General features: G+C 38.5%; 1 pseudogene; it reads right to left on the reverse strand.

The window, feature by feature from the left end:
* Positions 1–17,525, reverse strand: part of LOC141569623 (gamma-taxilin-like) — a 52,067-nt pseudogene that overhangs the window by 31,571 nt on the left and 2,971 nt on the right.

Here is a 17,525-nt window from a genome sequence, read left to right on the forward strand (position 1 = left end):
AACACAGACATTATTTTTAAAGGCTTATGGTCCCACTCAATCTTTCTTGCAGCTCCCAGAGAAACCTGTACATGAGCCAGCCTTTGTTGTGCCCTTTGAAGAGCTGTCCTGGGAAGGTTTAGATAAAAACAGTGAAGGCACAAGAACGGACTTCAGTAACCAGGGGACAAGGCACAACCATCAGTCAAAATAAAAACAACAAACAAACAAAAAAACAGAGTAAATCCTTACAAGACAAAGAATGCAAAAGGAGATGAATACAGGCTTTTAAAAGTTACCACACAGGACTAATCTTTTATCTATGCCTGACCTTCAAACCCAAGTGAAGGTTAAGGCATCCAGGCAAACAGCCTGGTTAGGCATTCAAAACTGCTCAAAAGTAAAAGAGAAAATATGTTTGTGTATGGATGTCAACCAACTCTGTCTCTTCACGTCCAGTGATGTCTCTCTGTGTAGCCTTAAGAAAGATTGCTTCGGCTGGGACCATGGTCTGCCCATGCCCAAATAAATAAAACCAAAGGCTAAACACACACATCCTAGTATATTTGCGCACTGTGGAGAATAGAGGGACATAAGATTTTATGGTTCTGCTGGAAACAGGTACCCAAATCACTGTGCCATGTGGTTCTGTGGCAGTGGGAAGTTACTGAGTTAAACGTACGGGGTTTGGGCAGGATTCAATAGTAAGCAAAGGAAGCTAGACCAATCAGCTTTGGGCTGAATCAATGTATCATTATTCTTATAATAATAATAATTATTATTGTTATTATTATCTGAATGTATAGTACAAATTGTGTTATATAAAAACTGCAATTAGCTTTGCCTTTACCATCCTCGAAGTGCCACTCGGGGTTCTCTCATTGGAAAAGCCATGAATAGGGTCCCTTTGGGGCTCAGAACCCTGAATGATTCCACTCTGCTGCAAGTCTCTGTGGTAAAGGCCAGAATATAAGAGCAGCCTCCCAGAATTCCCAGATGCATTCCTTTTCAAAAGCAGCTTGCCTTTAGGCTCTTGTAAACACTGAGCACCTAATCCACGGAGCCCTTTGAGTCTCTAGCCTCATACTCTCCTTTTGGATTGGTAACTCAGTCCATAAAACTAATCATGTAACAAAGTTCAAAGAATTTTCATCTGCCAAATCAAAATGGTACAGTCAAGAGTTTAGCCGCCAGAACCAACAGCATCTCAACTTTACACACAGAACTATCTGCTATTGTGTTGCACATCTGTTGTCTGAAGCAAAGTTATTGGCTCAGTGGGATTCACAGAGGCTCTCCAAATGTATGGGTCTGGTTTACTGATGGTTCAGCTGAGCTGAAACCCAATGGTGTCCCACTGGATGCCGTCCTTGGTCTCTCTCTCAGCACCACGTATGAAGAACCAACAGAAGACATGGCTGCTCTGTTAGATGGGCACGATTCAATTACATTGCTCTGGCCTATACTCTCCCTGAAAAACCTTCCTAGCTATGTTGTCTCCTGGCAGATTAAAGACCTCCGTCTTTAGCACCACAAACTGGTGAAATAAATCACAGCAACGAAGTCAATCATCTGGGTTATTCACACAGATACCTGTGCTCACTGAAATCAAGTTACTGATCAAGCCTGCACCATACACATTACTACGAGTGCCAACTGGATTGCGTCATTGCACTGATCAAGGCTACCTGTCCACCATCACAGACTGGAAACAAAGTAAAGCATTCTTCATTTTTTGATATGGAGTCTACCACTGCATATGCATACTAGACTTGTGACACGTGCTAAAAGTTGACCCAGTTGTCTCTGGGTTGAGAAGGGCACTGACTCCACCTCATCCTGGAAGTGTGAGTACATCTGACCTTTGAAACCTTCTCAAGGCTACTGTCTGGGTCACCCTGCTGCTGACCATCTTTTTGGGCTATGGGTTTGCCACTACACATCAATCACCTGAATTTGGACACACCATTGTAGTGCTTGAGATCTACTACTCTGTTATGTAATAACTTTCCTGGATAATCCACAGTCTGAAAAAGTACACATTTATCACAAAAGCCACTAAAAATGGGGAGAAAGTCAAGGTACACATACACCAGCCACAAACCCTGTCATCCACCAGTGTCATCTGGTGTTATTAAGTGTTAGGACTGACCCTCAAAAATTGACACAACAACTCAGAGATATAGAGAAAGTACTGAGGGTTGCTAGGTGGGAGCAAAGTGGGGATGAGGGTGGTGAGGACACGAGAAAGCCCAAATTGGTAACCACAAGAGTGTCATGGGGATACGAAAGACAGCTTGGGAAGTATAATAAATAACGTTGTAAAGATTTTGTAGAGTATCCTATGGACACTTGTCTTATTAGGGAGACCACTTCATGGACGGTGTAAATGCCTGACTACTGCAGTGTACACCTGAAGCTGAAGCTGAATAATAATGAACGTCAACTATAATTAATATGTAAATTGTATGTAGTGGAGTACAGCATAGGGAATAGAGTCAGTTGATTTTTAACTTCTATATATGATGTCAGAGGGGTAGTAGATTGGGAGAGGTGGTTATCACTTTGTAAGGGGTATAAATGTGTAACTATTACATTGTTTGGTACACCTAAAACGAATAAAAAAAGTTTGACACTAGAAGATTCCTGGGATTACTTCCCTCCCTCATCTTCTTATCTACACACCCTGGAAAGGCAAGTTGGGCCTTTGAGTGCAACAGACCCAGAATGGTGTCAACCTCCTCAGTCTCTGCCTGGACAGTGATCAGGACAAAAGGGGTGCAGGGTTATATAAAACTATTTTGATAATTCAACACTTAGTTTCACATTCAAAGAACCTTGAACATTTTAGGCTGATGCTTCTTTCTTTCCCAAATGGTGAAATCAAGTCAGACCATGTAGAAATGACACACAAAAAGATTTAAAGTTTGGTTCACTACCTGGACTCTTTTGAGACTGACAAGAGCTTAAATCTCAAGGGAATGACTACCTGTTGAGTACAATGCCTATGTAGTCTCCTTACCGTGGCCCTTATACATCCAACAAGAAGACATAATAGATCTCCACAAGGCTTATAAAAATTCCCTCATCCCTCTAGCACCTCACCTTTCTGGACAAAATGATTACTGGGAGTAGAGCATGACTGAACAAAAGGTGAACTCATGGCTACTAGAAATATACTTGTGGCAGTTAAAATATTGAGTCACTGGGGAAGTAACATGTTATACTGTACGGAATATGAGGGAGCAAGAACCACAAATCATACTGTGTCTTTCAAAACTTCCTTTGGAGCCTTCTTCATTAAAAAAATAAATGTGCTAGTGCAGTCCTCCCAAACTGTTGCAATAATCCCTTTTGGATTTAATTGACTGCTGAAAATGCCTTCCAGCCAGGCAGCTGAGATGACAATTTGAGTGCTCCTCAAATGGAAAACAGCAGTGGCTGTCCCAGCTCGTACATCTCCCAAATAAAACACTGTGAACATCAGGAAATGCACCCCCTTCATCCTTCTATATAGTCATTACTGAGTCATCCCAGGGTAGATGAATGCATGCAGCTGGTGTCATGGACAGACAGGATATACTGGACTGAGTGGACATAGGCAGACCCTTCAAAAAGAATGGGGTTCAATTACTCAACGGGAAATCCTAAGGCTTACCAGCTGGCTAGGGAGCCAAGCCGTAAGGCATTTTACAACTTTGCCAACTTGGGAACACGATTTAAGTCTCACTTGAGGAATCCCAACAATCATAATTAACACTTTCTACCAGAGGTTCATGTGGGCCCTTTCTTGCATAGAAGCCAGGCTTATTAACTTGCACCTGTCCAGAAAACACTGTATCTTCCACCTTAGGTCTGATCATAATAGATCACCAAGTACTTAAGGAAACAAAACCAGCAGCCAAGCACACCTCAGACAACTGTGAACTGCACTCCAAAATTAGGCTACCTTTGGCTCCGTGGATGAACTCACTAGAGACACAAGTACTCCTGGATAATGTCCACACTGCAGGTAGTTATCCCCATAATGGGAATCATTCACTAGCAAAAGTGAGTTTAAAAATCTGTCCATAACCTGAATGTCAGTCATTGATCATTTCAGGTTGAGTCTCAACTCTTTGGCTGGAGTTACTGGTGAGATAAAATTGCCCCAGACTTTCTGCTTGTGGGCCATTCACAAATACATCCTGCAGCAGCTGGATTAATAACTCAGGCCAAGTGGAAAGGTAAATGCAGAGCCTTCAAGGAGAAAGCCATCTTGCATTTTGCAGTAGACTCTACTCTAGTGGTTTATGAGATTTGCTCAGCTGATTAGGTATGGGACTCTAAGCCTACAGCTTGGGCTCTTCCTGAGGCCCGGGGACCTGTTAATAGTATCTTCTGAGACAAAGTGAAAAGATTTGGTTCCAGCCTACATTGGTCAGATTAAACACTGTGCCCAACGGTGTTGGGACCTCAATGGGAAACTCATCAGAACCCACGACAGTGTTTATGCTTCTCCTGACAGCAGAGGCACTGAATGTCTTTGTGTCCTACTGTCTTTTCAAGGGTGCCCACATAGCAAATAGCCTTGGAAAAGCTGTAGAAATGGCGTCTACTTCTGAAATAATGGACAGGTTTGCTCCCTGCCCATGCTTCCAACTGCTGCTGTAATAAATGACCACAAACTTAGTGGCTTATCTCATTTATTCTCCTTTATTTCTTGTGGAGGCTCTATGGTAGAATCTGTTCCCTTGCCTTTTCCAGCTTCAAGAAGCTGCCTGCATTCCTTGGCTAATGGCCCCTTTCTCCATCATCAAATCCAGTAACGATGATTCAAATCATATGCGTTATGTTATCTTTCTGGATCTGACGCAACTCTTGCTCTTTCATTTATAAGGATCCTTGTGATTTCACTGGGCTTACCCTGACGATCCAGGATAGTCCCTCAAAATCCTAATCTATGCAATCAAATCTATGCAAATCCCTTTGGCCAACACAATAATTATCAGGTCCCTGCCTTAGATCTACATATTTGAGCAGCCACTAGTCCCCCTAACACACCATCGATTATGAAAGACTCAGGTACTCAGCTTAGGACCCCCTTTCTATGATTCAAGTATCATCTGATTCAATTTACATCATGCATTAGGAACTGAGGCTCAAGATACAAGTGCAAAGGTGAACACTCAGTAAATGCTATCGTAAAAATCAGTAGATTGCAAGTAAATTAAAATTTCTGAACCTTCACTGTTTCTTGTTCTTCTGATCATTCAGAATTGGAATGTGAGACCCATTTCTAGAAAATGGTTAAGTTCCATCAATTCCATCTGACAATATTGGTTGCAATGATAACACCGAAACACACTTCAGATGAAAACTAGAATTTTGGAAATTTTCAATCAGCCACTGTGACTTTGGCAGCTTCCAGTACTTAAAAACTTTTGTGATGAGACTGGTATTTATATTAAGAAATGAGAATTTTTAGTACTGTATAACAGCAGCTGGAAGACATACACCACGCAGTGAATCAATCTTTTCCAAATGACAATGCCTTACAAAAAATGACTGAAACGTACGATATCCTCTTAAAGCATAAAACAGATCACTGGGTTTCCACATCAACACATTCCAGGTTCACTGATGGGGCTTAGGATTACACACTGGAGTCCTCAGTAATTTCTGATTAAAGTTTAAGTAAAATTAAGTCACGTGTAAATAATGTCTTCGGCACAAAATTTGAGAACTGCTGCCCTGGGTGTAACAAGGGTAGAGACAGGGAACCAGTAGAAATAAAGACATGGTCTAGCAAGGCTCCATACCTTCACACACATTATCAGACACGTCCAACTTCAGAGAAAATTCCGTGGGACAGAGTCAGAGAACAGGAAGAGAAGAACCACCTCCTTCCTGGTCATATTATAACTAATAAATAGGTCTCTGTTTTTGATAAGTGGGTAGTGCATCAAACCAGTATAACCCAAATGGGTGGTGAGGGAGAACAGATATAAAATATTCTCTCAAGGTCTTTACTGCTCTGTCTCACCCTCACTAAACCATCTCCAACAGCATGTCACTTACTTCCTCACTCAGTCCGCAGAAATAATCCTCAAGCAGTTTTGACACACACACAGCCTCAGGGATGAGCTAACTTTAACAAGTGTGTCCAAGGAGGTGAACCAAAGATATGGAAAAATGAGAACAAGTTATCATTGCTATCTTTAACATTCCAAAGAGTACATACTTCCACAGCAATAGCTGAATTCAGATGGATACTAAAATGGAGGCAACAGAGGATTTTAGGAGTGACTGCATATACTACCTGTCGGCCGTCTAAGGACTGAGAGTCACGATGCAGTACACTAAAGACCACACGGAGCATTCTAGGAGTGACTGCATGTACTACCTGTCATCAGTCTAAAGACTTACGAAGTCGCTGAGGCAGTACACTGAAGGCTACAGAGAGGCACTAATAGGTACTAAGTAACCCATGCTAAACTTAGGGATGAGAAAACGTAATTTTCTCAACCAGTGAAGAAGCCAGAAACTAGCAACACAGTTTGGAAAACAGCTAGTAATTAAGCAGTCTTGTTTAGTTGCATAACTTCCATAGGAGTAGCATAGTTCAGAGCTGATTCTATACTACCAGGTTGTAAAATGATAGCATGTCACATCACATATTACATTAACCTTTTAAGAGAAGCAAAACTGATTACTTTTCAGATCTAACACCTGTAGCTATTTTCACTGTAAAACTGAAAGAGGCTAAAAATCACATCTAGCTCTCACTGTAACACAATGATTATTTGCAATCTGAGTGACATACATACAAGCCTAAACACTGATTTTGGCAGGAAATGATCAGGAAATCAGATTTTAATGTCCAATAAATATGCAGAGGGGTAGGGGCAAGGTTGCTCTATTAACATCTTTAAGCCACAGACTCCTAAATGCAAAATGGTCCTTTACGTTTTATGGGTTAGCTAAGTGAAACAACTCTGTCCCCATTTTGTAATGCCACCCCATCCCCCGCTCCACGGGGACCAATCATGATGCACCTCTGAAACATCAAGTCTTCCCTTTTGTACTTGCTCTTCTTACTCAGAACACTTTAACATTTGTTAACACTATGTTGAGTAGAGTTCATTTAACAGAAGTCAAAACAGGTCTCTCCACTTGACACTTCAAAAAACCGGCATCATAAATCTCCTCACCGTTTCAATTTTTCCAAGTTACCCTGGAGGCAGTTCCAGGTTACTATGAATTACTCTGCAGGAAGTTACAGTACAGCACAATTCCTAATTCATATATTTTAAAATCCGCTAAGGGCCAAATGAATGAAACAAGAAGTATGAGGCCTAAAAATCTGCCTACTCATTTATGATACCTACTAATCACTGAACTCTACTAGGCTTAATAGTTTATTTTCATTTAGCAAACACTATTATTCATTTATCTACCACCAATTTTTGCTCACATTCAAGAGAAGCTTATTTTTGCTCTTTACTACCCTCAACAACTGTGTTAAGAGAACATGAGACATATGGAAAGCATAACACCTTTGGGGCCAAAATGGCACAATCTTGGAATATACCAATTACCTCACCATGGAGAGAGGTCAATCTCTACACTTCCTTATCTGTAAACTGAGTGTACAGTACATACCTTACAGAGTTGTAAGAAGATTAGATATAATGAATAAAAACTGTTGCCCAGCTGCAGACCTGTTATGTGATTTGTGAATGAGGACATTTTACAAAATGCATGTGTATTAGTTTCCTGTCATGTCCAGCACAACATGGGCAGTGAGGGAACAAGAAGGGGCGATGTTAGGTTAAGTTTTAAAAGGAAAGAAACAGAGGCTTAATGCAGTCAAATCACAGAGGGCCAACGGTCTCGCAGTCATGCAAGACTGGAGCACAGAATCAGGCCGACTGGTGGCTTTTATTGATTATACAAGGAAGTAAAAATTATTTTTTCCATGGTCTGTGAAACTCATACATCATGTCACAAAGGTGACTCAAACCAATTATCCCAGCAGGCAAGCAGCTGATGTAGAAAGTCCCATGATGGCTTAATTAAGGTATGTACTCTCCTGGGGACAAGTCTCTCATGATAAAACTTTGTTGCTGAGCTAAACAGGGAGACCTGATATTACCACTCTCCTAACTTCTCTCACAGTCAGGTGAGAGTGAAAGCCAGTGTCAGCAGTAGCTCTCTTTGAACAGGGGAAAGAGATAATGCCCCTTTCCATATTTTTCTTGGTAGCTCATGGGGGTCCCCACATGGATCCGCCTGTCTTAGGTTGTCTTTCCCATGAGAAATCTTACCCGTCTTGGGCTCACCAACAATCTTTTGGGGGCCAAACAGAGAGACCTGAGGTGCAAGCATAAGAATGAAACAAAGTCCCAGAAAGGCACAGTTTCACAGACTCTTCTTTACTTAGGGAAAGGCATGAAGGACAGTCAACTAGGCTGCTGCATGACAACAGTTTCCTATTATGGTTGTCACAAGTTACCACAAACTTATTGGATCATAAATTCACATTGTCTTACACATCTGTGGGTGAGAAGTTCAAAATGGGTCAGATGGGTCATGTTCCTACTGGAGACTCTAGGGCAGAATAGAATCTATTTCCTTGTCTTTCCAGCTTCTAGAGGCCACCTGCTTTCCTTGACTCACCACTTCTTTACCATTCTTAAAGTCTGCAAGATAGCATTTTCATAGTTCAATCTGTGTTCTCTCTCTCTCTCTCTCTCTCTCTCTCTCTCTCTCTCTCTCTCATCTATTTGTATCATCACATCTCTCTCTCTGACTCTGACCCTCCTGCTTTCTTATTATGAGAACTCACTTGCATACACACAGGACAATCTCCCCATCTCAAGATCCTACAAAATCATAGATGGAAGGTCCCTTTTGCCATGTCGGTAACGGTCTCAGGTTTCAGATACTAGGACATGGGCATCTGTATGAGGAGATTATTCTGGCTACCACACACAGTCTCATCAACGTGGTCCACAGTTAAATTCTTAAGGAAAAAATAATCTTTTAAACTTCTGGTACAACTTCTAGCAACTTCCCTAACAAACTCTTCAACCTTATAAGATCAGGGGGAAAAAGTCAACGTAGCAAATAAATACTATTTATGGCAGACTTAAGGATGAAAAGCAGGGAGAGTGAATGCCCTATTGGCATATTTCAAAAATATCATATGGTTTTCATAGAAACACCCAAGATAATAAGTACTAATACAAATTATCCTCGTTACACAGGGTTACTGCCTTGGTCACTTGATAAGTAAATCTTTTCCATCCCAATACTTTTACATAGGGATAAATGCCAACATAAATTCATCTAGGAAATGGATTGAAGCATAAAAATATAATTCCATTGTCTAAAAATATCATTTCACTTGAATATGCCTCCTTGGAAAATTTAAACATTGTTGGTGTGCAATGCTGTTGAAAATGTATTAAATACTTAGAACACTTTACCCATTTTAAATACAGTTACATCCATTATATTTTCTAAAAGTTACTGACAATCATATTAGGAACAAAGGAAAAGGAAGTGGAGGGTGAGAAGAAAAAGGAGGCAAAGGAGTTTGTTTGGGACATTTCCTTAAAAATTACTTTACATGACTACATTCCATGAAGTAAGGTCTGTTTTGTACTATCAGTTACAGTCATACAGGAACTACTGAGAAACATCACTGAGTAGGAGCTCTGTCACTGAAGCAGTATTAAATTTTAATCAAACTTCTTATCCAATATAACTATTTTACTACTTTATGAAGATAAGCTTATACTGCAGAGTAGCACCTTACTGAATACTCTGTGTGTGTGTGTGTGTGTGTGTGTGTGTGTGTGGGTGTGGGTGTGGGTGTGTGTGTGTGTGTGTGTGTTGGGGGCACTTCCAAAACTACAATCCTACACTAAAGCAATGATTAAAGTGGCAAAAAGTGTCCTGAAATTTTGGATTCGAATCAAAATTTACCACAATCAGGGAAGTATTTATGAAGAAAGCGGCTGTTACATTTTAGGAAAAGAACACTGTGCCTTTTTAACTTACCTGCCTACTATTCCCTTATCCCGAGCTTGGACGTGGCTAGCTTTTTTGGCGTGGTTTGCTGATGCCTGAGTGGGTGACTAGAGACCTTGCTCTTAGGAGCATCTGTGGTGGGTTTTGAAGTACATGGCAGCTCCCTGAGGAGTGGCTCTGGGATTATGTCTGTTTCGCCAGCCTCAGAATTTTCTCAGGACTGGTGTAGATTCTTGGTGTGAAATGCTGAAACAACTACCATGCCTACCTGGGCTAAGGAATATAATAATACACAGCACAAGTGGCAGACAGAATCAAAAGCCTGGAAAGAAGGAGGCTAGAAAAGAAGCTACATGAAAGACTAGGTTTTTAAAAGGCTCCAGGTATTTCAGGTCGTCTAGAAGTCCATACACATGTCCCAGGAAGGATGCTTACTCAGAAAAGTCCTCAAAAGACCAAAGTTTTATGTATAACATCTGGTTATAAATGAACCAGAGGAAGTACAAACTAAAGCAAGTTTCAAATGCCCTAGTTTTATGTATAACATCTGGTTATAAATGAACCAGAGGAAGTACAAACTAAAGCAAGTTTCAAAGGGCCTAGCTTTAAAAATAGTTTAGGGTGTTTCCCGAACAAAGCCAATTTTACAAAGACTACAGGATTGTGTTTGTTTGTTGTTTTGTTTTGTTGCTCCATGCTTCAAGGAAATGGTTTTCAAATCAGTAGCTGACTTCTGGTCTAACAGCAGAGAATTCAGAGACCACACAGGACAAGGAACAGAGTTGTATTATAATTAAAAACCCGCTTATCCACTGGTTCACCTTCTACAGTTTCAGTTACCTGAAGTCAAATAAACAATTTGTAAATTCACAAAGTTTTAAATCATGCACCATTCTGAGGAGTGTGATGAAACACAATGCTCCTGCTCCTTCCCTCCTAATACGTGAGTCATCCCTTTGTCTAGTGTATCCATGCAGTGTACTCTACCCACCCAATAGTCACCAAGAAGCCCTTTTGGTTATCACTCTGATTCTCACGGTATTGTGGTGCTTGTGGTCAAGTTATCCTTAATGACCTTAATAATGTCCCCAAAGCACAAGAGTAATGAGGTGGGCTATTTGGGTATGACAAAGAGAGGCTCTAAAGTCAAAGGTGAAAGGTTTCACCATATTAAGAAAAGAAAAGAAATTCTATGCTGAGGTTTCTAAGATCTACGGTAAGAGTGAACATTCTGTCTATGAAACTGAGAAGGAAAAAGATATCCCAGCTAGTTTTGTTGAGACCTCAAACTGCAAAAGTTATGGACACAGTATATGATACACACTTTGTTAAGAAGGAAAATGTGCATTAAATTTGAGGATGGAATACATGAACAGAAAACAAGTTCTGACTCACAGCAAGCAGCATGCTGTACCACACAGCATTGAGCCTACACAAAGACTTCAACAAGGCATCCCTGACACAATTGACACCAAATAATTTACTACAAGAGATGGAACAGAAATTCAGGGATAGGTTTGGACTGAAAACTAAAGAAATTACTAGAGAGAAAAAGTGAGCAATCACATTCCCAACTTTGTTTTACAGTACATCGTTGTAACTATTCTCTTTTTTATTAGTGTTGTTAGTCTCTTACTGACTAACCTAATGTAAATGAAACTTTGTCACAGGTATGTATGTATAGGAAAGAACATAGTATACGTAGGGTTCCATACTATCCATGATTTCGGCCATGCCCTGGAGGTCTTGGATGTATTCCCCACCCATAAGGTGGGAACTACTGTACAACTTTTACAAAGCAGATCATTATATAAACCAGAACTAAACACAGAACTACAACCCACAACAAGCAGCAACCACAAACCCTAGGGAGGGTTGAGAATCTGATTTCCAGAGTTAGGTGTCCACAACTGCCCATTCCGTACTTACTGCCTTGTCTTGCACTTTTTACTCAAGCTTCTCTCCTTCTCACAGACCCCTGAATTCTGGCTGACCTGTCATCAAGCACTAAAAATGCAGAATATGCCCCTATAGCAAGCTGAATTGTGTGGGAGCGGGTTTTCCCTTAACTACTGAAGCTAAGTTAATGTTAATTCATACTAGTTTGTTATAAATTTAAGATGTCAGTTGCAATCTCCAGGGAACCACTAAGAAACTAACTACACAATGTACACTAAAGACGACATCAGAATGGAATTAAAATGTTACACTACCAAAGGAGGCAGTAATGGGGGAAATGAAAAAAAGATAAAAAACATGAAAAAGAGCAAAATGATACAAGAAAAGGCCCTATCATTAACTACTTTAAATGTAAGAAGTGTTCTCTCCAATCAAAAGGTAAAAAAGTGACAGATAAGTTTTGAAAATCATATTCCAATTGTAGGCTATCAACAAGAGACCAACTTTAGATGTAAAGGCACAAATAGATTGCAAGTGAAATGACAGTAAAAGCTATTCCATAAAAATAATAAACAAAAGAAAGGTAAAGTGGCAATCCCACAGACAGACAAAATAGACGAAGGCACAAATTGTTTCAAGAGACTAAACCGTTAAATGTTGATAAAAATGATCAGTCACAAAAAGCATGAAACAACTGTAACTTTGTCTGCAGAAACAACAGAATTCCAAAATACAGAAGGAACAAGAAACAGAATTGAAGAAAAAAATAGGTAGCTCTGAAATAATAGAACGCAATAAAGCCCATCTCCTTCACTTAAAGAGAGTGAAAGAATGTCAACTACAATTATATATATATATGTATATATATATACAATTATATATATGTGTGTATATATATGTTACATATATATGTAACTATGTATATACATAGTTACAAGAAGTGGTGTACAGCATTAGAAATAGACACAATGGATACCTTAACATAACAAAGGCCTTATACGACAAACCCTTAGCTAATCTCATAACTAACAGTGAAAAACTGAAGCCCTTTGCTCTATGTTCAGGAACACGACAGGGCTGTCCCCTATCACCTCTGTTTTTCAACATAGTGTTGGAGTCACCGCCAGAGCAATCAGGCAAGAGAAAGAAATAAAAGGCATCCAAATTGTGAATGAAGAAGTTAAATTATCACTCTTTGCAGATGACATGATGCTATATATAGAAAACCCTAAAGACCACCAAAAAGCTATTAGAAACAATCAACGAATACAGTAAAGTTGCTGGCTACAAAATCAACGCACAAAAGTCCATTGCCTTCCTATATACTAACAATGAAATCTCAGAAAAAGAAATACAAAAAACAATTTTTTGCAATTGCAGAAAAAAGAATAAAATACCTAGGAATAAACTTAACCAAGGATGTGAAAGACCTATATGCTGAAAACTACAAGACATTTTTAAAGAAATTGAAGAAGACACAAAAAAATGGAAAAACATTCTGTGCTCATGGCTTGAAAGAATCAACATAGTTAAAATGGCCATATTACCCAAAGCAATATACACATTTAATGCAATCCCCATCAAAATCCCAATGGCATTTTTTAAAGAAATGGAACAAAAAAATTATCAGATTTGTTTGAAACCACAAAAGGCCCTGAATAGCCTAAGCAATCTTAAGGAAAAGGAACAATCCTGGAGGTATCACACTCCCTGACTTTAGCTTGGACTAAAGGGCAACAACAATCAAAACAGCATGGTATTGACAGAAAAACAGACACGTAGAGAAATGGAATAGAATTGAGAACCCAGAAATAAACCCCCATGAATATGGACAGATAATTTTAGACATAGAAGCAAAAACATACAATGGAGAAAAGACAGCCTCTTCAATAAATGGTGCTGGATGAATTGGAAAGCCACATGCGAAAGAATGAAACTGGACTGCTATCTGTCACCATGTACCAAAATTCATTCAAAATGGATCAAAGACTTAAGCATAAGACCTGAAACAATAAACTGCATAGAAGAAAACATAGGTACTAAACTTATGGTCCTTGGGTTCAAAGAGCATTTTATAAATTTGACTCCATAGGCAATGGAAGTAAAAGCTAAAATAAACGAATGGGACTATCTGAAACTTAAAAGCTTCTGCACAGCAAAAGAAACCATCGACAAAATAAAGAGGCAACCAACTGAATGGGAGAGACTTTTGCAAACAGTGCCTCCAATCAGGGGCTAATATCCAAAATATACAAGGAACTCATGCAACTCAACAACAAAAAAACAAATAACCCAATTGAAAAATGGGCTGAGGACCTAAAGAGACATTTCTTCAAAGAAGACATACAAATGGCAAATAGACATACGAAAAAATGCTCAACATCATTAATCATCAGAGAAATGCAAATAAAAACCACAATGAGATATCACCTCACTCCAGAAAAATGGCTATCATCAACAAGACAAATAGTAACAAGTGTTGGAGAGGATGTGGAGAAAAAGGAACCCTCATACACTGTTGGTGGGAATGCAAACTGGTGCAGCCACTTTGGAAGGCAGTGTGGAGGTTCCTCAAAAAATTAAAAATAGAATTAATGTATGATTCAGCAATCCCACTCCTAGGTATCTAGCAAAAATATCTGAAAACACATATACACAAAGACACATGTACTCTTATGTTCATTGAAGCTTTATTTACGGTGGCCAAGACATGGAAACAACCAAAATGTCCTTCGATAAATGGATAAAGAAGTTGTGTTATATATACCCAATGGAATACTATTCGGTGGTAAGAAAAGATGAAATGGACCATTTGTGACAACATGGATGGATCTTCAGATTATAATGCTAAGCAAAATAAGTCAGACAGAAAAAGCGGAGAACCACATAATTTCACTGATATGTGGTATATAAACCAAAAACAACAAAAGAACAAGACAATCAAATGAGAAACAAAAACTCATAGACACAGACAATAGTTTAGTGATTACCAGAGGGTAAAGGGGGAGAGGGGTGGTAGATGAGGGTAAAGGGGATCAAATATATGGTGATGGAAGAACCGACTCTGAGTGGTGAACACACGATGGAATTTATAGATAACGTAATACAGAATTGTACACCTGAAATCTATGTAACATTACTAACAATTGTCACCCCAACAAACTTTAATAAAGAAAAAGAAAATGCATCCTATCAAAATTATTGGAATGCTCTGAAGCCATACTAAGAGGGAAATTTATATAATAATGGGCCTATCTCAACAAACAAGAAAAATCTCAGATCAACAACCATACGTTACAGCTTAAAGAACTTAAAAGAAGAAGCCAATGACAGCAGGCTTTATTGACATACATAATCATATGATTTTTGTCCTCTATTTTGTTTATGTGGTGTATCACATTGATCGATTTTCATATGTTGAACGATCCTTTTGACCCTGGTATGAACCCTACTTGGTTGTGATGTAATGTCTTTTAATTCATTACTGCATTCAATTTTCTAGAGTTTTATTTAGGATTTTTGCATCTGTATTCATCAGAGATATGGGTTTGTAATTTTCTTTTTTTGTGTTATCCTTACCAGCTTTTGGTACCATGGTAGTTTTGGCCTCATAAAATGAGTTAGGGAATATTGTCTCTTCTTCAATTTGTTGGAAGAGTTTGATTAGGAGAGGTATTAGATCCTCTTTGAATGTTTGATAGAATTCATGAGTGAAGCCATATGGTCCTGGACTTTTGCTTTGAAAGGTTTTGGATGACTGATTTAATTTCCTTACGATTGATGGGTCTATTTAGATTTTCCAGTACTCCATGATTCACGCTAGGAAGGCTATATATTTCTAAGAACTTGAAGGAAGTATACGTGAAAGCTATAACACATTTTAAAAGAAATTAAAGATGACAAAAAAAATGATAGCTATTTCATGTGCATGAATTGGGAGAATCAACATAGTTAAAATGGCCATATTACCTAAAGCAATATACAGATTTATTTAAGCAATCTCAATTGCATTTTTAAAGAATTCGAACATAAATTTTCAAATTTGTATGGAATCACAAAAAACTAAGTAGCCAAAGCAATCATAAGAGAAAAGAACAATGCTGGAAGTATTGCACTCCATAATTTTAGCTTGTACTACAGAGCAACAAAAATCAAAACAGTACAGAATTGGGAGAAAAACAGATACACAGACCAATGGAACAGAATTGAAAGGCTAGAAATAAACCCACACAAATAGGGATAGATAATCTTTAACGAAGCAAAAAACATACAATGGAGAAAAGATACCCACTTCAATAAATGGTGCTGGAAGAACTGGAAAGCCACGTGCAAAATAATTAAACTAGACTGCTGTCTGTCACCATGTACCAAAATTAATTCAAAATGGATCAAAGACCTAAGAATAAGATCTGAAACAATAAACTGCATAGAAGAAAACATATGCACTAAACTTATGGGTTCTAAGAGAATTTTATTAATTTGACTCAAATGCAAGGGAAGTAAAAACTAAAATAAACAAATGGGACTATATGAAACTAAAATCTTCTGCACAACAAAAGATCCATCAACAACATAAAAGGCAACCAATGAATTGGGAGAAGATTTTTGCAAACAACGTCACTGATAATGGGCTAATATCTAAAATATATAAAGAACTCATACAACTCAACAACAAAAACAATGCAAATAAAAAATGGACAGTGTACCTGAACAGTCATTTCACCAAAGAGGACATATGTATGGCCAATAGATATATGAAAACATGCTCAACGTCACTAATGATCAGAGCAATGCAAATAAAAACCACAATGAGATCACCTCACACCATTACAATGTCTATCATCAAGAAAAATAACAAGTGTTGGAGAGGCTATGTACTAACAATGAAATCTCAGAAAAAGGAAAAAAAAGCCTTCTTTTTGCAATTGCAACAAAAATAATAACATACTTAGGAATAAACTTAACAAAGTATGTGAAAGACTTACACACAAAATTTAGAAGATATTTTTAAGAAAAGTTGAATAAGACGCAAAGAAATGGAAAGACATTCTGGGTTCACGGATTGGAAGAATCAACATAGTTCAAATGGCCATATTACCCAAAACAATATGCAGCTCTAATGCAATCTTCATCAGAATCTCAATGGCATTTTTTAAAGAAATGGAAGAAAACATTGTCAAATTTGTATGGAATCAAACAAAAGACCCCAAATAGCCAAAACAATCATAAGAAAAAAGAATAATGCTGCATGTATCACACTCCATGACTAAAGCTTGTACTACAGGGCAACAATAATCAAAACAGTATGGTATTGGCAGAGAAACAGATACAGAGACCAATAGAATAGAATTGGAAACCTAGAAATAAACCCACATACATATAGACACATAATTTCAGACAAAGGAGCCAAAAATATATAAGGGATAAAAAGAAGACCTCTTCAATAAATGGTGCTTGGAAAATTGGAAAGCCATGTGCAAAAGGATGAAACTATACTGCTATATGTCACCCTCATACACAGTTGGTGGGTTGTAGTTTGGTACAGCTACTATGGAAAACAGTATGGAGTTTCTTCAGAAAACTAAGACTAGAATTACCATATGGCCCAGCAATTCTCCTGAGCATCT

This window comes from Rhinolophus sinicus, chromosome X, assembly GCF_036562045.2.
Source record: "Rhinolophus sinicus isolate RSC01 chromosome X, ASM3656204v1, whole genome shotgun sequence".
NCBI lineage: Eukaryota > Metazoa > Chordata > Mammalia > Chiroptera > Rhinolophidae > Rhinolophus > Rhinolophus sinicus.